Source organism: Corvus moneduloides, chromosome 19 (assembly GCF_009650955.1).
Source record: "Corvus moneduloides isolate bCorMon1 chromosome 19, bCorMon1.pri, whole genome shotgun sequence".
In the NCBI taxonomy this organism is placed as follows: domain Eukaryota; kingdom Metazoa; phylum Chordata; class Aves; order Passeriformes; family Corvidae; genus Corvus; species Corvus moneduloides.
This window is the reverse complement of record NC_045494.1, coordinates 5,825,708-5,849,888: the sequence shown is the minus strand read 5'-3', so window position 1 is coordinate 5,849,888 and position 24,181 is coordinate 5,825,708. Positions and strand designations below refer to the sequence as shown.

Below are 24,181 nucleotides of genomic sequence, written 5' to 3'. Positions count from 1 at the left end.
ATAGGAAGGTGAGCTTTTCTATCTTCTTCTTTATCTTCTTATTCTCTATCCTCTCTTTTATAGAGGACTTGTAAAAATAAACCCAATCCTTGTCCGTGACAGCAAAGGTGCAAGAGGTGTAATGTACAAAAATGATTTTCCTGGGTTTTGGGTGCTCCTGAGGGTGACCAGGATTCACCACTCCTGTAGTGTGAGGTCCCAATGGGAGAATGAGGCTTTCCAGAATGAGACAGTAATTCATAAGAGCCCTAGGGGAGGGAGGATGTTGGAGACTAAATTACTGCATCTCTGTTATCTTTTCCTAGCTGAGAGTACAATTAAAAACATGATATTATTTTTAGAAAGTTATTGTTAACTGTTCTTTCCAGCAATCACACTTTCCATTTCCATATTGTTGTGACATCTCCTCTCTGGGCATGACAGTTGCATGAATTAAGTTAAGTGCTGTTGTTCAGCTTGATTACAAGGAAACTGAAATATGCCCCTCATGGGCATTATCTGTCACGTTGCTGAAAACAAAACCGTCATAAAGCTCTGCTTGTTGCTGGAAAAGCCTCGCAGTGCATCCATCTCTGTGAGGTACCAAATGTCTGCCACTCCTGCCAGAGGCCTCTTGGAGTTACCCTGCTGTCTTGTGACATGGAAATTTTGCTCTCTTCCAGCCTTCTAATATTGCTGCAATCTTTCCTCAAATTCTCTAATCCAGCCTTCCCCAAAATGAGATTTTTTTTGGTGTGCTTCATTTGAGGAGGAAGGCACAAAGTGTAGTTCATAGACTCTTTACATCTATGGGCACATGTTCCTCCTTGGTAAAGCATGAAAAATTCATAATCCAACTGCTAGAGTAAAACAAAACGCCTCCTGTAATCAGTAATTCTATTTATGCCTCAAAGTCCTCACATTTGTGAAACACACAGAGGCAAAAACAAAGGTGGAAATATTGTAGTTAATTCTTCAATGCATTTTGTCTTTTCAAAACTTCTGTGCCATTATTTCCTTTCTGGCCTCCTTGTGTCATCTAGAACGTGGCCCATGTGCTCCTGCCTTCTGTGCATTGTTTATTTAATACCTGTCCTCCTTTCACTTTTACAGCTGCAGTGCCTATTTTAGGCTTCCTCAGAAGCTTTTCTCCAAGTGGTTTGAGCCATGTTATCTTCATGCCCTACTTTGGAAACATAAGAATTACTAAGGGTCTTAAGGAGTTAAAACATGAAATAATAATATTATCTTAGATTTAATGAGAAAATTGGCTGCTATCAACTGTAGGAGCATGCTTTTGTTTTTCAGCTTGTACAGAATGCATGTGCAAGCACCAGCTAGCCTTATACTTCATCAGAAAAATTACACTTTCTTTATGTTTAGGGTTTTTTTTTTTTATTAACTCCATCTATTTTATCTTCTTGATAACGAGCACACAAGACTAAAACAACAGGTAAATTATTCTTTTAACCTTATATCTTAGTTTTGGATATACTTTTTTTTCCTTGTCCATACCTGTCCTCTCCATCCTCAATTAGTAAGCGATGATTTCATCCCATCCCCAATCAGGCACTCTTGGTATCACGGACATTATCTGGTTTTCAGGCTAGGACTGAGACCTGAACAGTGAGTGGCTTTTTTTTAAGTGTTGACTAAATTGGTTGACACAGACTACCCTGAAGAACACATCTAAGGTGCTCAGAAAACATGTCAGCATATTTAATATACATAATGGAAAGAGATTTTTGTCTCCTACATGCTAGGAGTCCGGGAAGTTAATAGTTCACTGTCACCTGATTAGAAACCAACTCTTTCATTTAAGGAAGTTGCAATTGAAACAAGGTTTGAAATTCTTTATTCATTTCATACTTTGGCTTTTCTGTGTGAACTGCTTTCATTTTTGACTGTGTGTGGTTAATAATAGCTGGACAGACAGCAGCTGTGCAGTTCTATTCAGGGACTAATGAGTAGTTCACAATCTATTATTTAGCAAAAGTTGTTGCTTTGTTTGTAAATCAGCCTTCTCCAGGCTGAGTGAAGTCACTATCTCCTCTCATATCCCAGCTTTCCATTTGGAAAAAGAGTAACAGCAAGTTGTTACTTCTGTCTGTCTCTGTGTGTGTCTGTGTGTGTGTGTGTCTCTGTGCGTGTGTGTGTGTGTGCTGCCTGTTGGTCAGAGGCTGGAGCAGGGAAATTCAAGATGTCCCTGTCGCAGCGTGTTTATCTCCAGGCTGTCCCCTGGATGGGGGCTACTGGGTTTGTGATGGGTTTTTTCCCTCTTCCCACGCAGAGAGGGATGCCCTGAGCAGCGCCAGGCTCTGGAGTGGTACTTGCTGGAGCTCTGTAAAGCACAGTGACTCAGCTCTGACCCTGAGGAGCAGGGCGTGCTGACCTGCCAGGCTCCTGCAGCAGTGCTGGGGATGCTCCTCAGGGCCTCCAGTGGCCCTGTGTGCTGTCGTTTGTCCCAAGTCACACTGCCAGGCTGTGCCAGCTGCTCCCTGGCTCTCCTGTTCACTGTGCTCATGTAACCTGGGAACACTGTGCCCTTCTGCAGGCAGGAAAAGAGGTCTCAGTCTCTCTGCTTCTATCAAAACTCTCTTCATGCAGTGGCAGGGGCACTTCTGTTGTTGACAGAGTTGGGGTTCGTAACAGCTGGAGTACCTGCATAGAGAATTAACCAGGGAGCCCATGGTAGTGTCTTTTGAATAGATAACTTAAATATTGGTATTATTCTGAGCTCCTTTTAAAATTTGTCATGCATTTAATTCCTAATGACCTATAATTTTAGGGTTGACTGGTCCTTTTACAGGGCTAACTTGACATCTTGAAAGACCTTTCAGAAACAGCCAAGTTCTCTGTAAATCAGAATCTTCTAAAATGGCTCGAGTTGGACCCTTGTATCATTTCAAACATATTTTCAGATAACTGTCCTCAGAAACTTGGGATTGTTTCTAATGATTGGCTCCTTTGTGCTTACCTAGAGAATGCTGTAGAGAGATTGTATCAAGCTGGAAAAAAAAAAACGCCCAAGGAAAGGTACATTTTACAGCCATCAGGTAGTTGCAAAAAGCGTAACAAAAGCTGAAATAAAACACAAAGTGTTTTATAATACACGGAATAGTTTCTTATCCAGTCATGGTTATTCACTTTAGGAAAGATGTCTTTGATGTGGCAAAGAAACTAACATATTGAGTTATATATTTTGAGACTGTACCTTGTGCTATAGTAGTTTTAAAAGTAACAAGTGAGGAAAAGAGATGATGAGTAAAATATTGAGCCAAAAATGAATCCAGTGTACTAGGGTAACTTAACACCCCTTGAGACATGCTTTTTGCCACAGGAGTAGGTAATCAAAATATTCTGCTATGCAAAATGCTTTGTTTTAAAGAGGAAAAGAACAAGAAAAAAATCCGTTTAGGGAGAATATTAAACTTGTGCTTGGCATATGAAGGTTTCAAGGCTAGTGATATGTAGAATTTATGTCATTAATATTCTTGTTTCCAGCTACACTCTGTGTCCTGTGACCAAATAATTAGAGTACATTTTACACACCATTATGCAGCAACATAAGAGCAGGGTATACAGTTTTTCTGAAAGCTTGTCTATCCACTCTTTGCATTTTTTATTCCTTTTATGCACTGCTCTGGGATATAAAAATACAGCCTATTCCCTTTATAGTTGTATAAATAGTGAAGGTTAAATTGTACAAATGGTCTATGTCTAAACACTTGATATCAAATCTGCACAGCTTAGTGAAGAGAATGCTCTAAAGAACCAAAACAATATCTGAGAGTGTTGATACAAACCTAACCTGTCCTTGTGTGCTGTGCATGGACAGGATCTGCTGTGCCCAAACCCTGGGCGTGTTGGCTTAGGGAGGACACCGTGGTTCAAGCAGCAAAGCAGAAGTGCTCTGTGACAATTAAAAAATATCCTGAGCCAATGCCATTCTTCAATGAATAGAAAAAAATTGTTTTCTGTAGTAAGAAAGTTGTTTCACCAAATGACAGCTGTGGTGATGCGATACTTTTATTGTACTTTCACATATTCTCCGTACCCCAATAGTTCATCCCCACCTTCCCCACTCCTATTCCCAGTTGGTTTGCCCCAGACCCAAGCCGCTCCCCCGGTGCTCCCTATGTGGTTGTTCTCCTCCCCTTGTTCTAGCTCTTTCCCTATCAATCACCCAAACCCCTCCCGTTATTCCCGAAAGTTCTGTGCCTGTCACCACAGCCCTCCCTAATTACCCTTATATGGCCCCCGTCAGTCTCCCGAGATCCTGCTCCCTCTTGGAAATCCCCTAAACCGCGATGCCCCATTGGTGCATGTGACCCCTTTCCCTCCACCCCTCGAGACTATTGGCCCCTATGAGTGACTATCCCTGTCCATATCCCTCCCCTAAGAGATCCCCATTGGTCCCCAGTTAAGCCAGCCCCCATTGTGACACCTCCCTTTATAAGATGTTTCCCAGATCCGCTCTGGGCTTGTCTTCTGTGGATACCTCCCAATAAAGTTGGATTACCTCCTGTGGCAAGCCTCCTCGCTACTTTTTTATCCTCTCCCTGGTCTGGGCCGCTGACAGCCACTGTGCCTGGAGCTTCAGCCCCCCTGGGCAGAGCTGAACTCCTGAGGAGCAGCTTTAAAGCCGAGAGCCTCCAGCTGCTCCCCACTTGTGCCGCACACCGCAGGGGCTGGCCCAGCAGAGGAGCGAGGGTCAGTGCGACAGTCAGGAAATTGAGGTCATGGAAACTTGGCTTTCTCATCAATGGACTTCGTTCACAGTTTGCACAGTTGTTTTTAGAAAACATCTTTCATTACGTTGTGGGAGACAGAGCTGCTTGTGCGGAGTGTGTAGTAATAGCGGTATAAAATGCAGCAGATGTCCATTCCATTCAAGAAAGAAATAAAAAAATTTATCTGAGTTACAAAGTGTTCCTTGAAACTTTCTGTCTGTGGGAAATAACATGGGAAATACATTCTTTAACGTTTCTTGGTATTGAGTAGGCATTGGTTTTAAATGATAGGTTCTCTTCAGGGTACAAATATGTAATAATTTGATTAGTTAATAGTTTTATTAGTGATTGATATGATTTTCTATGTAAAATCTTTTTGACATATTTTCCTAGGAGCTATTTACATTAAGGAAGACATAAGGTGCTGCAGGGTGGCTTTTTGTCTGCCTTTTTAAAAAACAATTGCACATGCAAACGTTAATTAAAATGCCTCATTTAGAGTGGGACTGTGGCTATCAATTTTCATTTATAAGCCTTAAAAATTTCAGTGCTGTTAATGAATTTTGGGTAAAACGTAACTGATTTCACTTGTTTTACAGAGTAATTTGTATGCTTTTGTGAAAACAAGCAACTTTAGCAAGAAGAATCTGACCTTATAATGATTTATTTTACTCTACTAAGCCATAAAGTGCAGTTCAGCAGCAGATGACAACCACCTAATGCAATAATTTATATGCACTTTATAGAAAGTTGCTTTTTAATTTGGTCTTAATCAGGAGCAAAATAAAGCCTAGAAATTAATAGCTCTTGGAAACACAAAGCGGTGAAGTTCCCAGCTCCAGCAGCAGCTCCCAAGGGGATTCCTTTTGATCTCATTCAGATCTAGGTTAAGGGTGTGGATGTGCAATCAGAGTTCTTGGAAATCTTGTGATGCTCAAAATGCAAATCCTGCTGCAAGTCATTAATAAATAAATCGATCAATTTATTTCCTCCTCAGGTAAAATACGTGGTGTCCATGCCCTGCAATGCAGGATTTGGCCTGACATTTAATCTTTTAAAGGAGAAGCAAACTGCCCTGATTGTGAGCAGCACTTTGCTACAGAGGCTGGGAACTTCAGTATCTGTTACATTTCAGTGCTGTTGATTTAATTTCTATAAATGAGCCCAGGAACTGAGACAGTAGGAAAAAGTACAAAGGTGTTTCAGATACACCAAACAGCAAAGAGTTTTCAAACCCTGGCTCATGAGGGGCCCTTGCAGCTCTTCAATTCAGCCTCTGTCTCCTCTCCACAAGTTACAGCAGTGCAGTTGCTGAATTGTGGTACTGCTCTTTGAAAAAGATGGGAAAAAAGGAAAAAAATTAGCCAGTTTTGAATACAGGTATGGGGATAAAGGTAGATGTTGAAGTAGTTTAGTGCTCTAGGTGAAGTTTCAGGGGGAATTACCATCTCCTTCCCTCTTTTTAACAATGCAGATCCAAACACCTTTTTCTGTTCCATAAGTGATTTTAGCATGGCACATAATCCAGCCAAAAAACCACAATGCATCTATGATTTATTTAGCTGAGATCAAAGACATACAGCTGCAAAGAACCTAATGAAACTTTGATGATGCAGCAGGCAGGCTACATCTATTATTTAATTTGGAGGTTGTGATCTTATACAAAATTAGCTCCCAGACTTCTCTTGCACTTGGGCTGCAAATACACTTGTACTTCATCATTTTGATACAGAGTTGAATCACCAAGGTTTCACAGCAGATCCTTAGATGTCCTATGCTGAATTTGCTGTCAGGAAAGGAGATAAGAAATTCCCACTTTGGATCAGCACAGATATACTTCTGGCCACCTGCTGCTCAGCACTAGGACAGTTCAGCTTGTTTTACTTAAAGGATCAAGTCTGACCTATTTTAAAAACATGATTGATTATGGAGGTGTGTCCAGGGTGGACACAGACCTAGCTCTTGGCCTACTGAAAATACCAATGAAGAAGTAAGCTTTAGAAAATTTTGAAAAAAGTTATTAAGTTTTTGAATTATTATAGTTCTTTGTTTTATGAAACAGAACATCACAGAAACAAGTCTAATTGAAGTACTTCTTTTTTCTCTTGTTTGAAATAAGAGAAACCATATCCTTTCTGTTATCTTGTTGATAGAAGGTTGGGTAAGCAATTACTAAAATAATTTTAATTGAATTTTTTTACTAATCAACCAGGTTATCTTTATTAAAAAGAGAATGTTTTAAGTTGATGTTTTTGACTGAAATTTTACCTCAGGACAAGTTCTGGAAGTTGAACATGCGTTCATCAATAGCTCTGATTTCCACATGTGAGTACAAGTGCATTCGTACAAGCAGCATTTTGCTCCAGTTTTATAGTAGCAGTTCCAGCCAATTTATGTAATTTAGGTGTGTGATGCTGAAGATAAAGATGAGTAAGGTAAGTCCAAAAAGCCTGACTGAAGCACAGGGAACTCTATGGAAAGGGACATTCCATGCTCCCATAGCCTCACACTCGAAGTCAAGCACATGAGAATTATCTCCCCACTCCCTGTGTTTGTTGCCCACCTTCAAAATTATTACAGTTTTCATGTCAAAAGTGCAACTCTGCGCCCTTCAGGGAGTGAGAGTAGGAAAATCTTGCCTGTCCTATTTCAAACTGTGGATTTCCCTTGTTCTTCTGCAGCTGGGAAAGTGATAGGATGACTGAAGGTAAGGGGGAGCAGGCTCTGAGCATTGGGGAGGAGAATGAATGTAGGCTGAGAAACAGTGATCCTACTTTAGTGCCTTTACTCTTTGGTCTGGAATTCTGGTGTAAAATACAAATTCACGCTTCCAGAATCCACAGGGTTTATTTGAGATTTGGTACCTTTGCTGAGTGCATCAAGGGAGTCTGGAGAATATATCTGTCCTTGGCTGTGTTCTGAGGTACTCCTCTGTATATCTCGTTTCTTTTATGCCTGCTGAATGTGTTGGCACTTCTCCTTTTTGAAATACTCAGTGGTCTAATTCTGGCATTCTTCAACTGAATAAAACACCGAAATCAAGCCCAGAGATAAGTGATAGATTTTTTCATTTTTTTAATAAATAAGGTAGAAAGAAAGCTCTTTGTATCGCTGTTTTTGTTTCACTACTGAGAATTTACCTAAAATGTATCACAAACAGACTAAAATATTAATTAATTTAATCAGTAATGAGTTTCAGATTTTGTGTTCACCTGCTTTGGGTTTGGATATTCTTGGATCGTCATCAAGTTCTTAGGGTTAAATATGTCAAACTACAGCAGAAGGCAGAAATATCCTTAGCTCGGCTATAAAAAGCTGTGGGTTTGAGGAGAATTTTGCTAATTGGCAGATTGATTATTTCTAAGTAAGCCTACTGCTAGTGAAATATCATGCAAATTATTGAAATGAGAGGTTTTAATAATGCAGAGTGGGTATAAGATGATACATACCTTTGATTATCGCTCTGTTTGTTTGAGTTTTTTAATATAAACTTTAATCAAAGAAAAAACAGATTTCAGTTAATGAAAGGAAGAAGAATGTGATCCAAATCTCTGGGGAGATATAACGGATAATTGGATTTCAAGTACTCTAGCTCCATTCCCAATAGTGTTCATTTTCTTTGCAGGATGATAGTTGTTTAGTTTCATTAGCCTTAATGTACAGGGTCAGCTTTTAAATTACACTGCATTAGGCTGCTGCTCTCTTTTGCCTCATTCCTTGCATTTTTGCTGTGTGGCCTCTCTCATGGCCATGACTCTGCCTTGGTAGAGGTCACTTGTCACTGCCACCAGAGGGCTGCCACTGGAACTGCCAGTCCTCCTCCTAATGATTCCTGCCTTCCTCCCGAGCCTCCAGTGTGTCCCTAAGAAGGCAGAGCTTTGCCTGTGACTCTCAAAACAATGAACAGAAGCTCCCCTTTTCTTGTTAAAATCCGTTACCAGTAAACTGAGCCTTGCAAAAAAAACACTTGAAGGACTTCAGTTGGCAGCACTCACTGTGACTGCAGAAAAGAATTCAGCAGCCTCCAGGGTTTATTTTTAATTCCAAATTAACAAAAGAAATTATTATGTGTGATGCTGGGATAAATTTATATTCTAAGGGAAATGTTTTCCGTGTTGGGAAGGAGAGGTTCTCGAGCAGGGCAGGCTGTTAGGTCGTATTTGCATACGATGAATTCTTTCTTTCTCAATGACTGAAATTTCAGCCTGCAAATATTGGTGCTGTTTGTGTCTAGAAAAGCAAATGTTAATGAATTTAGTTTAAAAACAGTTACTAAATGTAGGTAGAATTGGGTGACAAGTACACGTGCTTGTTATGGCTTCCTGCTTAATGGGATTGGCTAAAAGCATAGACTTTCCTCCTTTGAAACTCATTGGTATTTGATTTTGATGGGTTCAGGGAGAAAACCACCAAATACTTCGCCAAAATTTGATATGCCTTTCAAATCTGGTGCGTTCACTGGGTTTGAATTGTGAATGCATCTTCCTGATGGAAATAAGCTCTTTTTGCACTGGAAAAATGAGCAGTGCATGAGCTTGGCCATCACATTTATATGTCTGGATTAATTACTGGACAACGTGGTAAGATGCATAGCAGTTGTTTTTTACTCGATTCTATGTGTAAATTTCCACATCCTTGGAAGAAGCAACGCATTCCAGCAGTATAACTGAGAGTAAACACAGGCGGTGGTGGGGAGAAGTTACCGAAGTGCTGTGGAAGTGCCAACCTCTAGAGACAACATTTAGTTTACCCTAAGTTTTAAAAATGTGTCAATGTTGTTTCTCTTTCAAAGAAACACACAACGCTTCAGTGAACCTGACATCTCTTGGAGCTGACCCTATTAATTATTTTTGACTTTCTGTGTGCTGTACATCCACAGGGATTTGCACTGAATCAAGTACACTATCATCAAGGGCTTTTATTCCTTCTTTATATTTCCTGGTGTGTGTTAGAGAGTATATATGCAAGGCTAATAGCAGGTACTGTGTGATAGATCTGGAGATATAAATGCATCTGTCTTGAGGGGGGAAACCGTACAAAGCAGATTAGGAAAATGCACTGTTAATTTTTTATCTGCACAGCTCAAAAATTCAGGTATCTCTTTTAGACTACCAGGCACAATACCTAATTTTCCTGCAGATCTTAAAATGATGATTTCTAAGGACAAGTTCCAAGCCTGGAATACACTCCCCAAAGAGGGACGACCAAATTTTTATCTCAACTGCACAAATACTACATTAGAGTTCCTGCACTACATGTGCAAGGCTTGCTGTGCATCAACAAGGCATGACTGAGAGCAGCTTCCCTCCCCTGTGCATTGCTCTTTGGGGACCAGAGGCAATTGAGAAGGTGGGGAAGGGAATGGCTTGTTAGGCTCAGGGTGTAGAGAGAGGTGGGAACAGTTCATGAAAGTAATGAGTTGAGGAGAAAGTAACAAGGATGCTGAGGAAGCTCATTCTTTTTCTGATTCTTTTGCAGTCATTCATGGGAGAAAAAATGGGAACTCTAGGAAGAAAGACAAGAGGAAGAAGATAAAATAATAAAAATGTGCCTTTGTGCAATGAAAAGTCATTTCCTCTTCGCCCACACACGCACAGGTTTTAAGAACAGAATGTATTGTTTCATGTAGTAAAAAAATATGAAAGGGCAGAGAACAAAATAAGGGGGTTTGCTCTTTGTGGCTTTTTCTTTGTTTGGGTTTTTTTTTTTGGTTAGTTTTGTTTTTGTTTTTTCGGGGGGTTTTTTTGGTTGGTTATTTTCTTTGGTTGGTTTTTTCTTTTCAGTGGTTTTTGTTTGTTTGCTTGTTTGGTTTTGGGGTTTTCTTAGGATAAATCCATAACTTTTCAATTTTGTTTTTTTCAGAAATCCAGCTGAGCTCTGTGGTTCCATGACAGAGACAGCTGTACCCAGGATGGTTCTGACTCCAAGGCAGGACCAAATCCTGCCTGCGTGGGAAGACATGGTACAGAAGGTGACAAAAAAATTATTGAAAATTCAGATATGAGTGATTTGCCTTATCATTGTCTGATAGTGTGGATTTCTCTTGCAAGACTGAATTTAAAAGAGAGTAAGGGAACACCACTACCCAGATTAATCAATGTTTAGCACTGTAACATCTGTGCTTTTTTAAAAAATATTTTTAAAATTCAATTGACAAGGCATGATACACCTGTGTGACTAATGTCAGTTGTCAGGAATGTGGGAGTATAAATGGGAGTGTCAATACAAACATGCTGGAGCAAGACTGGCTCTTAGAGCAATATAATCTTGAAATACAGGCTGTGATTTGATACTCTGCTCTCTATGGATAACCTCTAATAAGAGTTTTCCTATTCGAATCTGATTTCAGTGTTGGATCACTATTTTTAAATTGTTCTTTTTTCCCTGTAAATTACCATTTACACCTCTAACCATGACACAATCCAGCATTTATAAACCACTGACTGCTCTAAGCAAATCTGCTACCTCTGCTCAGGGTTACCTGTAGGGTTATTTGGCTGTGCCAGGTTTTGACCTCCTGAAAGCAGCAGAGATCAATGAAAATTGAGTGAAACTGGGAGAAAACCATAGATTTTTAGTGGAATCTTTCTAGCCAACTGGAGAAAAGGGAAATGGCATTGGAGTCATTGCATTGTTGAATCCAGGGATGTGATTCCTGTGTGCTGTGATGCACGAGAGGACACCACTATGCAGGGTGGTCCCACAGTGGATCCACTAATCCAGGCTACTTCCAGAGACACAGTGGGGGGGTACCTGAAGCACGGCTGAGTAAATCAGAATCTCTCTTTTCAATGAATATATTTTTACTAAGCTCCACAGAAAAGCCCAGCATTCAGCCAGTTTTGTCAACATCTGCAAGCTGTTAGACTGCTGTGGACCAGAATGAAGCTGATGTTAAGTATGGAGCAGGGAGGAGTTGCAGAAAACAGCCACATCTGGGTTGTGGGTCTTCTCTTGCCTATCTTTTTTTTTTTGCTAAGCTTTGAAGTAAAGGAGATTCCACCAAAAAAAAAAATCACCAAAAAAATGATGGTAAAATATAGAACGAGAAATCTGAAGAGGCACATTCGAAATGTTTGAATTAGTGGAGAGATCCTCTCTGAATCCAGATAAATCTATACAACTGCCACTCAGAAAAATTAGCCATAAAGAGCATGGTAGAGATAGTTATCAAACAGCTTCCCACTTGAAAAGAGATCACAGCCAGATTATAAATTCCTTTGAAACTTTCATATACTTGAGGGTTTTTGTCTGGCACTTGTCTTAAATGTTGATTTTTTTTAAACCAAGAAGGAAATACAAACAAAAATGTTGTCAATAATACCCTGTAAATCATTGTTTTCGTTTTAAGTTCAGTATCTTTTTTTAAATGAAATTAGCTTGGCAGAGAAACAATTCTTTGTAATTTTTACTTTGCATTTTCCTGTTGGAACATAACAATCCCCTCTTACTATATATTAAATGTTTAGCTATGAAATGTGGTATTGTGCTTGGGATTTATTTAATACTTTATTTAGGTACATTGTAAAATTAAAATTTAAAAGTATTTTTTTAAGTGAAGTGGGGTTTCTAAAAATGTTTTTAACGATACTTCAGCTGCAGCAGTTTGAAGAAAAATCAAATACTTTCTGAGATTGTGAAACATACATTTTTCAGCTGGAGGCACAGACTGAGTGAACAGTGTCAGACCCTGATCCTTCAAAGGTTGTGCATGCAGTTTTTCACTTTAGACATAGCCCTGCTCTCTGCTAATGGAATTTTGGTAGGCTTGACATTCCTGTCTTCCAGGAGTGGTTCTAATTGCAACAAAACACATAAAACATTTAGCAGCATGTGTTGGTGGGTTAGCACAAGGAGATGTTTTTTCATCCCAGAGTCCTGAAGGACGGGTGTCATCCTGAGCACCTCGCCAGGAATAGAAAGAGGGGACAGCAAGGACCTGTAGTCTTATTCCCTGCACAAAGGGGCAAAATGAGCCAATCCAAAATTCAGCCTGATACAAAATTTATCTGCCTTCCTCCCTGAGAATGACTGCTTGGGAATGGGCTGTATCTCCTACAATAAGGACCTGCTGGCCTCTGGTGATTTCCACGGCAGGGCAGACCTCTGGTTGGACATCCTTGCTTCCTTCCATGCCTCTGCCTCATGATTTCTGCAATAATGAAATAAATTCTCCTTATATCTGTTGAGACCAGTGCCTTGAATGCAGGAGAATTACAATATATGAGCAATGGACATTTTTTTCTACCTTTTGAAAGGTAGAAAAAGCTGCCTTTTTTCACTCTGGAGCAAATTTCCCACTTTAACTCAGATAAATAGCAAAATATTAATAATCACCACTAAAGAATATGATGGCTCAATTATTTGATTTACTTGATTTTTGCCTGCTTAATTTACTTTGCCTGCTGTTTGTATTCGGTAAGGAAAGGCAAACTGAGCCACAGGAAACAGCAACACTGTAAAGTTGTCCTAAAATCATCAGACTCTGGATCAGATCTTTCCTCACTGAAAGGGTAATTTTTCTTGCTGTCATCAGTTGCAAAAGAGTTTAATTTTATTGATTCTTTATTCATCTGTTTGTATTATTTGTACTCTCTAAGTGAATCTCCAGTGAGAGTTTACTTTTAACAAGGCAATACCACGTCACCAGTTTTCCCTGTGATGGATTTATTCTTCCTGATACAGATAAAACGAACTCCACCTGCATGTTAAAAAATAATATGTAGCTCTTTCTCAACAGTTTTTCTAGTGGCATATTGCTGTGCATGTTCTTGGTATTGGAACACCAGCAAGCCAGATAAAGTTTGATGGAAAATAGGCAAACACCCTCCACCCTCCACTCCCAAATAACAGCCAGAAGATCTCTTGAAGTCAGGAAGGTTTAGATAAAAATTGTTGGCCTTTTATATGAAGCTGAAAGGACTAGGCTGACTGGTATCTCCTGGTGCTCTGGGAGCTGCTCACTTGTCTGAGCCTGAACTTTTCCCTCATTTCCTGACAAAATGGCAGCAGTTTGGGAGCCAGTGTCAGTCCATTTGTGCAGCTCTTCCACAGCAGTGTTTTAGAGCAGTTGAAGCAAAAAATATGTTGCAAATTATAAGCTGGTTTTTTGTGGGAATTTTTAGCTAATTAGCTCATTATTTAATTTGCATAAATAAGCTAATATAAGAACTTAATTATAAAAATTCTAGATTTCAATATAAACAATTATTACTGTTGTCAAGTTGTGGACAGGCAGCAGAACCCCATGTTGAATCATGTTTCTACTGGAATCCTAAATGTAAGCTATAAATAATCTCATTTCTAGAGGAAAAGGAGAATTCTTTGAGACTTTATCTTACAAAATTGGCTTAGAAAAAACACTTAATATAAGAGTCAAAAACTTCTAAACTTACAGCAAATGGAAGGAGAATTCATTGGAAGAAAGTAGGAAAACACCTTTTCTGTGCCATTGATGAGTAAATTCTAAAAGTTTGGCTGTTGAATTCAGTAGACTTCAAACTACCCTGTTATTATTTGCCATTTTCATTATGCTTTTAATTGAAAATCTGTTTAAGATTTGTTTTTTGAGATATTTTCTGCCTGTACTTCGTGCACTGGAAAAACACATGAAAGATAAGCTGCTAGAATGTCAAGAAAATATTTTAGTTCAGAACATCTTCAAAATATATTAAAAGCACCTAGGTCTTCAGAAAACACTTCGAGTCACCATTCCTCTTTTTCAGTCTTTATTGTCCCACAAAATTCTGCTTTGTTGCTTTAAAGGGGCTGAGGCATAAAATTGATTTTAAAAGTTGAGTGGAAATTTGGTTTTTTTGTTGCTGTGTTTTGGGGATTTTTATTGTAAATTTACAAAGTGAATCCCTTCTACATGGTAATTTTTCTCCATATTAGAGCCTGCAAATTCTGGTCAAAATCCTTGACTCCCTTTATTTTGCTCTATGTTATCACCTTGGACAGCGCCTGGTGAGTTCTTGCAGCCCTGTGGAGGCCATTCTTGGTTTATGAAAGCCAGTTATGAGACTTGTCAGCTCAGACACGTGGACCACTGTCTTCACACACAAAAACAGAGAAATCTGACAAATCCATCAACGTATAGAAACATTTGGAGGAGCAGTCCCCCAGCACCAGGGAAAACCTGCTCATGGTTACAAATTCAGGGTGTACCTGGGACTTAAAGGCAGCTTAAAAATGCATTTTCATTACCCCAGAAAGGAAAATAACTTCAATGAATATGTAAAATGCAAACACCATGACATCTGCAAGCAGGAGCTGCGCGAGTTTCTCAAATTAGTTCAGACTTCACATATTCCGCCCCCACCTTCTGTTTAACAAATGTATGCATAGATGACAGAAAAAAATGAAGTCTAAAGGAAAAAAAAACCCAAACCATGGGAATGAACTAATTCTCCTGTCAGTCAAGTAGTTATAAAACAAGCCAAGCATATACTGAAGGTGAATGTTAATGACTAAGGAGGCAGACAGATGGTCCAACTTTTCTTTAGGTGTTTCTTCATCCTTTATTATTTAGAGAAAATTGTCTTTGATAACTGCATTCACTGTTAAATAGATGTTCAGGAAACATAAAGGTCACCTTTTGATTATGGTCAAGCAGAGCACATTTGATAGATTTCTGCCACTTTATGATTTTATTGCAAATACAGGGTGGGGGGTTGATATTTTGGTGTGGGGTGTGTGTGTTTGTTTTGTTTTATCAGAGTTTATCACCATTAAACTCCATGCTTGTTTCCTGCACTTAAAAGCACATTGTCATTCCCCAGGAACCAATTTTGGTATTGAAGTCTCAAGTTCCCTCCACAGTTATGACATTTCTCACTTAACATAATTACTGAGAGCTCCAGATCGCTGCTGCAGGCACTGGCACCTTGGGGGAAGTTCGGTGTGTTCTGGGTCTTTCAGAAAACCTTCAGTGTCTCCAAGGGCTCAGCCAGCCCCAGCCACATTTTGAGGAGGAGGAACTTTTTTCTTGTGTGTTGACTAACAATTAGGAAAGGTTTATGCATAACTGACTGAAGGAAACTGAAAATTAGCTGGCTAGACACCAGCTGCTGCTGCTGATATGGCCAAGGCTTTTCTTCGCTCTGCAGAGAGGAATATATTGCTGTCTCAGGAAGGGAACACAGCTTGTCCCATGACATCTTTGCCTTCACATCCTCTCCATGGCTGAGTTATGGCTGCAGGTTTGGACAGGCAGTCATTCCATGGCACCACATTTACACAAATTCGGGGTGCAGAGGTTAACAGTGACCCACTTGGTCGACATTTCTCTCTCTGTAATAAGACAGAAGTCTTCTCACTGCTGCAGTTTTGTGGAAATCCGCCTTCCAGCAGAGCAACACTTCCACGAGTAAGTTTTGCATGTTTTGTGAGTTTCAAAATACAGGAGCAAACACTGTGTAGAGGATTTGTATTTACACAGGGGGAAACTAAGTCACCACATCCTCTGACTACTGCCTGCTTGATTTGGGAAAAAACCCCACACCCTCAACTCTATTGACCCCAATTTTGCAGTGTTGCAATTCAATATGTCCTCAGCAGTTGTGTATTATTTACCCAAAATATTAAAATATTGCTGCTGCATAGTGTGTAACTTGCATTATACTTCCCATTAAGGTGTAATATTGAATCAGGCAGCTGTGCTTTGAGTTCTTTTCTCAATTCAGCTGTGTAATCTACCAGTGTCTCCTGGGTATAGAGACAGCATTTCAGAGGAGTTGAACTCCTGCAAGCTGGACAGGGAGATAGTTCTGGCCAGTGTAATTATGCAAACGGGAATTCAGTTTCCCGGGAGTGTATTACCAGTATTACTTCAAAGACTTGCCCAGAATTCTCGCTTATCATCTTTTTTATGAGTTCTTTTTCTTTGTTACACAAGTGAAAACGAAATATTGAAACATTGAGAAAATCAGGAGAAAATAACTGAACCCATATCCATTTGCAAATGCTGCCTGTTCCAGTTGGAGACTGGTTAGCCAGAAGTAAGGATATAGAAATTCTGTTATTTTTCCCCTGTCTTGCAACCATGTTTTTTGCAGAATTTTCTGTAGAATTTAAATGCAAACAGCATTACGTGTATTTTGAATCACATCAAATAATTTAATAGACTGCCGAGGTGGTACCATTCTAATATGTATTTTAAAAAAACTGTTTTAAAAGAAAAGTGTCCCATAGAATATTTCATTTGAAAAAATTGGGTTTTTTAGCACTTTAAAGGATTATTTGTAAAGCTATAAGGGTAACACAGCTCATATTTTATGTCCTTCAAAAGTCTGCTTTTTGAAATTAGCCTGGAAATTGAAGAATGGCACTTTCCACTCTCCTTGGAATCTTGGAAATTTTATCCTTAATGCAAGTAAAGTTCAAGGCACATGAATGATTCTCTCTTTCCACATGAAAATAAATGTAATTGAGGCTGGAGTCTGTCTAATGTAATGAAATTAAATAAATGGAGGTGTTTAGATTTTAATTTCTTTAATTTTATTTTTTACAAATTATTTTAACGTTGAGGAACTATTCTTCTCTTTTTCCATCTTTTCAGCCAATTGGTCTTTTTTCTTGGGTTCACTAGGAATAGACTTGACAGAAGCACTTGAGTAGAGTATTAGTTGATGTATTGGGGCTGAAGGAACTTCCCTACCCACTGACTCTTTCTGCATGAGTATTAGAGAGTTGCACAAATGTCTGCTCAAAGTAGACTTATCTCTGGAACCAGTTTTTAGTTTTTAGCCTTTTATTTAATTAGTGCATTATTTCCTTCTGAAAGTGAATACTTTGAAGTAATTTCCAATATCTCATGGAAGTGGACGTATTTATGACTTCAGGTCTCATTCCCAAGGAGTGATGGCAACTATAATTGTGAGTGCAGGTCAGAGCTTATAGCACTTCCCAATAGTTTTGTGTGTTAAAAAGTCATAAAGCAGCTTCACATTTCCATTTTTATTGCATGAGTAAATCTTTCTGTGGTGCAGGACAGCTTTTGGCAATCAACCTGCCTCATGATCTTAGCCAAGAAGTGGACTTCTGAACATTTTTAAAGGGCAGGACCACAATGTTAACTCAGGGCAAAAGCAGTGTTTTGCTGTCATGAGGCATAATGGAATTGTCCTGCCATTGAAACTGAGCTAACTGAAGCCTCACTCCTTTGTTCCTCTTTAGTAACCTCTTTTTGACTAATAGAGCTCTGCATTGAAGTCAACCATTAATAGCAAAATTAATTTTCTCGACTTTTTAATGATGTAAAAATAAATTTTAAAAATGCTTAAGCTCCCTCTTTAGTCAAACAAGAATTATTCACACCTCCAGAGCATGAATCATCTCACCTAGGAAAACACCTATGCCAGTGCTCTCCATTAATTCCATAGAGAAACTAGATGAATAATGGGAGCTCCAGTTAGGTGAAGGGAATCATTCCTAAATGAGCACATCTCTGCTTTGGATAATACCACAGATCAACTACTAAAGATTAATATCCTCTTGACTCTTTACCAGGACAGTAGTCAGCCTATCTTGGCCTTGATATATTGGCATTTTATTGTGGTTTAGAACCAAGCGAGATGAAGAAATGTGATACAAGTTTCTGGCCTGAGGTATTAAAAAATTATAGAGTAAGAAGGAAGTTGTTTGAAGTAAACATGAGACTAGTGATTAAGTCATTGGCTTCCAGGTTCTTTTTCCTCCTTGCCATGGGCTGCCTTTTTATTCCTGCACGCCTTTTTGCCTTTTGTCTACAAATCATGAGATTTGCAGCACAGTGAATCATCTGGAGTACTTAGGCTCTTGGCTTTTAATCAATCATCCCATTGTTATTTATTAGTCCAGGTTCCACTGACACTGCATAGAATAAGGCCTTCCCCAATGACCTTGTAATAAAACCAGGAGGAACTATAGAGAATCAGTCCTTGTTCGAGAGGCAGTCACTGTATCCAGGAATTGTGCTAAACAAGTAATTATAGCCCAAACTGTGAAACTCTCAAAGGCTTTTATGAACATCTCATTCTGCGTGCATATTTCAATTTACAAGGTTCATTTGAATCAGTGGCTGAAAGAACAATGCATAACATGGGTGACAGACAACCAATATCTCAGATTTATACATTGAGTTAATTCTTTAAAGCCACTGTTCAGTAACACCATCCATTTCTTCGTTTTCTAATTCATTGGTGTCATATTTTTGATTGAAAGACAGTTTGACACACTTGCTTTTGCCCTGCATGGGATTCTCTTTCTGTCTCATCCTTTCTGTTTCAATTTCACACCAATACACAGTGCAAAGCTGAGTGAGAATAGCACAAAACTCAAACCTTATAAATACATGACTGGAAATGCTTTCAGTGCTGGAGATCCAGTAACCGATGGCAAAAGCTGTGCTGGTGGGCTGCTCTGTAGCACTGAGAACACAGCCTTTGCCATATACCTTATACAGGATAAAAAATCCCTGCATCGCCTGGCAATGAATCCTCTTAACTCCTCTTTGGTTATTTGTATGTTAAAACAAGATTTAGAAGCCAAAACCTGCTTACCATTTAAAGAAAACTGCATGTACCACTTAAAGTAAACAACATGTTAAGTAGCATTGCTGCCAGCCTTTAAATTGGCAAACATCCCCAGCCAGAGCCTGTTAAATATCATTAAAAAATTATGGTCAAAGGGAAGTATGCACATTAATACTTTATGAAAACACCTCGGAGTGCCCGACTTCAACCTGAATGTAATTTGCCCAGGCAGTCTGAGCACAGACCACAGGGAAATACCTGTCTGGAAGGGCTTACAGTCTGCAGGGAAGGCAAAAACCCCGACAGGGAGGAGAGTGAGATCCAAAAAATACCGTTGGTCAGCAGAATGAGCGATGACCTGGACACAATCTTTTTCTGACCTCTGGGTATGGTGGCTTTAATTCTCAAGCTGGGAAAATTTGCTTAATTTGTTGCTAATCAGACCACGCTTTAGAGGTGGACTTGCTCCATTTGGAGCTGCCCAGTGGGATCCCCCCCAGACCTCACCCTGTCCACAGAGGCTCTCAGTGTGCACAAAGTGGGTTTAAGCGGGTGGATGGAGAATGGGAAGGAGAGCAGGGATTGCCAGGTGCCTAACAGGCAGCAGAGATTAGGAAACATTCCAGGAGGCTGGCTAAGAAAGGAACTGCTGTCGATTGTAAATTTTGGCAAAGCAATCTGCCAATGGAAAGAATTGTCACACTGTACATATTGAACTATTTAAGGGTGGGTTTTTTTGCTTTTAAATTGTTTTTTTCAGTACTATCTCAAATACCATTCAGTTGCATTTGCAATGTCTACTTTAAACCCCATTAAAGAGGAGAACATAGAATCCAAGATCAAGCAGTACCTGCAGTCCTTCCCTAGCCCAGCTGAGATGTTGCTGCTGTTCCAGGGACAGGCTGCACACATAAGAAAACAATCCACTTTTCAACAGTTGCCTCCTGTAACAACATCCCACAGCGCTAGGACTCGAGGGGAGAAAATAACATGAAATTCGATAGTAATTACTACAAAGAATTTAATACTTGAGCTTGCATTTTTGCAAGATGCATAGTGAGATATGCATGCCTTTTTTTTCCATCATCAATGCATCATTAGATTAATGTTGAGTATTAGTATTGAGCAAAGGCTTGGTACTCCTTTCAATCACTCTGTACTGGTGATGGTTGTGGTGAATACTGTAAATACCACAAGAAGACAATTTATCTTTGATAGGATATTTCAGACTGAGCAAAATCACTTTTGAGCCAAAGACAGACCAAAGTGAGAGGAATGGAAATAACAAGAGGGATACAGCAACACTGTATCAATGTAAATTGAGGTGGAGTTTTATTCCGTGATGGTGCCAGGGACTGGCACTGAGATTGGTGGTTTTATGGCAATTATTCATAAGGACAGAGATCAAGAGACTGTCCCCACCCTGCCAAAATTACTAATTCAAATAACAAAACAGACCAAGGGCCAGGGACAATTCATCAGGGGGCACAAATTGCAATGCAGAGAGATTTAATTACCTGCCCTTTACTGTCTGGAAAAAAATGGAGCATTTCCACTGCAAACTGCAACCAGGTGCTGGGAACCTTGGCTCTCTGAGCTGCAAAACATCCAAACCACATCTGCAAGCACTTTTCAGACTGAAGGAAAGCTCAACACTGGTGTGATTATTCAGAAGTTATTTTAAGAGAAACTATAACAGAGACGTTAATTATACTGTTATAGATTAATATTGTGAACCAATGGACCATGAGAAAATTACTTTTCATGCTTTAAAACTTTTTTGGTAATTTTTACAGACATTTTAGCAGCATCCATTGGCCTCAGCTGTCATCAGGGCACACTCAATAGAGGAGTTTCACAGTAATTAATGTGTCCCTTCTATGAAGACTGTATAGAGAAGGTATAACATGTCCTAGCTGGGAGGGGGAGAAGAACCAGAAGTTGATGAAGAACCACATGGTTGAACTACAGTTGAGGAATGGTAGAGCAGAAGTTACTTTCCTCGTGTGGCATTGTGTATGAGGCTCTTTGGTAGTACATGATTCTGCTGCACATCTGGATGGCTTTAAAAATATGTGTATAAATAATAAAATTATTTATGATGGTTTTGAGCTAAATTATATATGTTAAAAGGTGAAAACTGAATTGACTAATGTATGTTCTGGTAGTATTAAATAATATAATCAGTAAATTCACCACTTATATCCATAAAAAGTGATCATGAATCAATTTTTGTATCATACAGCCAGCTATAGTCCTTGAGATCATTAAAGATTTCCCACATATATCTTAAAATAAAGGAGAATGAAATATTATGGAAAGCTTTTCAATGACCAAGAAAAATACTGGAATATATTACAGACTTTTTCAAGTGTACAGTTCTATTGATTTAAGCAACCTTTAAAAAAAGGACCCTAAGAGCAATGATGCACCAGCCCAAATAGCAATTCTATATTTACTCTGAATTGCTCATGTTTGCTTCTGAAAATTCATAACCCGAGGCAGAACTGAACACTGAAAGCAAAAAGCCAAGCATGTAAAATCAATTGATATTCTGACTTGCTCCTGGAACATCTTTATTTTCTATAGCCACGTTCAACCGTGTTTTGTATCTATTTATCACTGAACTCATTGGGCAGAACAAAAATTCGGCTAATGTTAATGTGTCATGAATATGCACAGAAAGTGTTCTCTTTTGCCTAAATATCAACATTTATAACAGCTTCTTTGTTCTCCTGTGTTTAATAGGAATGGCAGATAGTAGGTGCTGTGGGCTAAGACTCCCCATTAACGCTGTTCTCTTGGGTATTCTTGACAGTTAATTTTGAGAGTCAGGAGATTAATGTAGATCCTGTATTTAGTTGTTACATATCAAACATTTCTGAAACTGAGCATGTCCTCTGAAACACCACACACCTTTTGAAAGCAGACTCTCATTTTTAGGGAGAAACATCATCTGATGGTGAAAATTAAGCCTCAGAAAACCTGGCTGATGTTCAGAGGATGAGATGGAAGCCTCAGGTGAGTATTCCCACCAAACTGGGGTACCTGCTCTGGCCAAATACAGCCCATCACCATCAAACTAACCTAGCACACACCCATGTTTCATGCCACCAACAATAATTTAGTGTGAAATACCTCATGAACTTATGGAAAAGCTGTGGATTTCCTTTTGGGGTAAAAGACAAAGGCGCAGATAGACAACATCAAATGATTTGACAAATTATAACAACTCCATTGTCACTGTTCTGTGTTTGTTGAATGTTATTGAGTTTGTCATCATCTTATGGAATCACATGTGTGTGGCTGTACCTGTCAATATTTCATGCCACATCTGAGATTTGGGGGTTTTTTGTCCTGAGTATTTTGGTCCGTTCCAGTAGAACGTCTAAAAAGCTTGTTACTGGCCCCTCCGCGTGCAGAGAGCTTGTAGTAGTTTTGTAGAATCTGAAAAGCCTTAGAGCCCTGTGCATTCCCTCAGTGGAAAAGTGTTATGCCTTGGAACAAGGTGTTTGTAAAACCTTCTCTGAAATGAGGAAATTGTCAGAGGGGACAAGGGGCCTGGAAATTTCCAGATGTGCTGTTATGCAAAAAGTAATTCCTTACCTGAATTTGCCTTAAGTTCTTCAACCTGGTTTATGCAGATCTCTTTAGTGTTGTTAGGGGTGGCATACCGGTTAATCTGCTTTATCTCCATTTCACTTGGTCTCTGGAGCAGTTCTTGGAGGAATAATGAAAGACAATAATTGCTTGTAAAAATGTGTGTGTATCCCAGTATCTTTAATAATTTGGTTTGTCCCAGGGACTCCAGTAGAATTTTTAGTGACCACATCTTTATCTTTCATAGCAGTTGTGGCCTCCAACCATGTTTTCAAAGCCAGAATGGGCATTTAGGACTAACACTGGTTTGCTGTTTATCTTATAGCTGCTATCTGGCAAAACCAGTGTTCTCCTGAAAGAGAAGATAACCAAACATTAGAAAGTTGTCCTTACTGCAGCAAGGCTTGATTTTATGAGTCCAAACTAAATTTGGACACAGATGCCCCTGTGATGTAAATACCGTTACTCTCAGTAGACGACTTTTTCTTTTCCAAAATTACAAAATTACACCATTACAATTACTTGAATAAAAAAAGATTAGCAAGACTTCATGTTGTTTCTGCTTAAAACACACACCTGGTTTCCAGGAATTATTGCTCTCCTCTTTCTTTATTGTTTTAATGGGAAGAAAATACTTGACTCTGACAATGTCTTATGTGTGGGTTTGTCTTGGTTAAATCCTGTTGTGTTCTTGCATCTGTTGTACAGTCTGCTAGTTCATATAAAGGATTCTAAAGCACAATCACAAATGGCATTGTGTTTCTAACTTTTTTGAATAATCTAGATCTTGCTTGGTATCAACAGTATTTATTCCTGATGTATTTGCTAAAAAACAAAGAAACCTTAGAAAACTTTATAAAGCGCTTAGAGGAAGGTCAATCAAAATTTCCTCAAAGTGCTACAACGTGTTCCCTCATTTAACAGACAGCCATATGTCAGGATCTATTCAGATAGCAGCATTCAGCAATGCTTGTATTTCCAGGCTGCTGTGTTTGCTTGCTTTTGCAAAGACCGTCACATTTCCCAGAGGATTAACTATTAGGTTCTCATTCTCTTTCTGGGAAATCCAGGCATTAGTATTTCACAGTCTAGCATCAAACTTAACACTGGAAAAAGAGAAGGAATAATGATTAGATGGCAGTGCAGATGCCTGAGGTTTGCCAGCAGATTCTGAGACTCATATCTGAATGAAACCACCAACACTAGGAGCTGAAGTAATTTTTCCTAGACAATGAAGTCAAATGGAAAAGGTTTTATGGGTAGAAAGAGCATTTGCTCCTGGGGCTCCCCCAGATGGGCTCTGTTTGGACCACAGGCTGCTGGAGGAATTTTTAACATTGTGAGGTTCATATGGAG

At 39.2% G+C, this 24,181-nt stretch overlaps 1 long non-coding RNA gene across 2 annotated transcripts; it reads left to right on the top strand.

Annotated features, from left to right (window-relative positions):
• Positions 1 to 4,148: 4,148 nt before the first annotated feature.
• On the top strand, positions 4,149 to 22,706 carry LOC116453675. 2 transcript variants are annotated; one of them, XR_004243896.1, is made up of 3 exons: positions 4,149 to 10,309; positions 10,575 to 10,683; positions 22,169 to 22,706. It is a non-coding gene; the product is annotated as an uncharacterized LOC116453675 (long non-coding RNA). The 2 variants fall into 2 exon arrangements; XR_004243895.1 differs by lacking the exon at positions 22,169 to 22,706 and having other exon boundaries at positions 10,575 to 12,189.
• Positions 22,707 to 24,181: the final 1,475 nt, after the last annotated feature.